General features: G+C 40.3%; 1 pseudogene; it reads left to right on the top strand.

Moving 5' to 3' along the window:
• Positions 1 to 233: 233 nt before the first annotated feature.
• LOC149542879 (TOM1-like protein 1 pseudogene) lies at positions 234 to 879 on the top strand (annotated as a pseudogene).
• Positions 880 to 1,740: the final 861 nt, after the last annotated feature.

Here is a 1,740-nt window from a genome sequence, read left to right on the forward strand (position 1 = left end):
TAATTACTGGTTTTAAAATGGAGGATAGTATGATGTGTTATTAAGGATGCTTGCAAGTTGCATTAAAGCCAAAATTAAAAAAATTGTGTGCAGGCTCTAGTTTTGAAGCTTTTATCATTTCTTCATACTTGGAAAGGATGGGCTGGATTACATCATTGACATTCAATGCCTCGTAAAGGAAGGATTCAGGACAAGAGAATGCAGAAGAGCATAGCACAGAGAATTAAGATTGGATGGAGAAATTCAATGCCTTTGGCGAGAAGCTCTTGGATGGGGGAGTGGAGGTGGGGAGAAAGATGAGCGCAGGCATGAGTAGCATGAGCGGAAAGATGAAGGAGCTCTTGCAGGTTGCGACTCTTGCAGACAAGATTGTGGAGGAAGCCACTAACATGGAGCTTCAGGAGCCCGATTGGGCTGCTTAATCTCAGGATCTATGATATGGTCAATGCCTCCAAGCTCACCAGTAAGGATGTGGCCCGGGCTATCAAGAAACGTTCCGCTGTCAAGAATCCCATGGTTCAGTACCTTGCCCTAATTCTCCTTGAGACCTGTGCCATGAACTGTGACAAGATGTTCTCTAAAATTGCTTCCGAGAAGGTGCTTGATGACATGGTCAAGCTCATTGATGATCCGCATACTATTACCAGCAAATGGAACAAGGTCTTGCAATTGATTTAGGCCTGGGGGGAGTCTGATATTGGCACTCAGTCATTCATAGTTCATAATGGACATTCTGCCGTTGGACTTGATCAACAACAGGGATACATATGTTGCTATTGTGATAATGTATATAGCAGTGGCATTGGTTGCTTCAATACCACTAGGGGAGCTTTTCTTTTTTCACATTATATTGATAAGAAAGGGCATCACAATGTATGAATATATTGTGGCAATGAGGTCACAAAATGAGCCAACAGCAATTTCAGTAGAAGGTGAACCACAGAGTATGCCTTCATCTCCAACTAGCTCAACTGCAACTGGCTTAAGTGGGGCTAGTTCTCATGGTCTACATTATAAAAATGGTTGGGCGCTTGCGGCTTATGGTAGAAATGGTTGAGGAACATGGCAATCTAAGAAGCCATGAGAAATTTTAAAAAAATTGCAACGACAAATACCATCCTCAAACAAAAAAGGAAGGAAGGATAGGCAAGACAGATATCAAGAGAGCACAGAGTGCCTTAAAAGGAAAACCCTTTGGCGGCAAGCCTTCCAAAGGGGGTTAGATGAAAATTAATAGTAAATAAAAAGTAACCTGCACAAATTAGAGCAAACAGAAGTTAATCAAGTTTGGCGGTAAACCAGCCAAACTCAAAAAAAATCAATTTCTTCCAACTTAAGAAGAAAAAAGAAATAAGCAAAATCTCTCTCTCAAGAGTCTCCTTCAAATCGTACCTTCATGCAAACACTCAAAAAAAAGATTAAACTGCTCTGATACCATGTTAGAAATGGAAAAAGAAATCTGTAAATAAGCAATACCAGGAAAGAATCTAAGTGAGTAAATGCATGAAAAGATATTACCATAAAATAGGAGAGAGAAAGCTTCAAGCTCCAACACCGTGAGACAAGATATTTGGAAAGGGGAAAGCAAAGAAAACCCCTTGTGATATTATGAATGAGGCATCAAAAGCCTAAGAAGGAGGAGAGAGAGAGATAGAGAGCAATGCTCATACAATAATTGAGAAGAGGAAGAAACCTCATTGTTAAATGAGAGAAGAGGGTCATCTCTTAAATAGAGATGAG

The sequence above is a fragment of the Cupressus sempervirens genome, chromosome 8 (assembly GCF_028749045.1).
Source record: "Cupressus sempervirens isolate cs-2001-9-10 chromosome 8, ASM2874904v1, whole genome shotgun sequence".
Classification (NCBI taxonomy): Eukaryota; Viridiplantae; Streptophyta; class Pinopsida; order Cupressales; family Cupressaceae; genus Cupressus; species Cupressus sempervirens.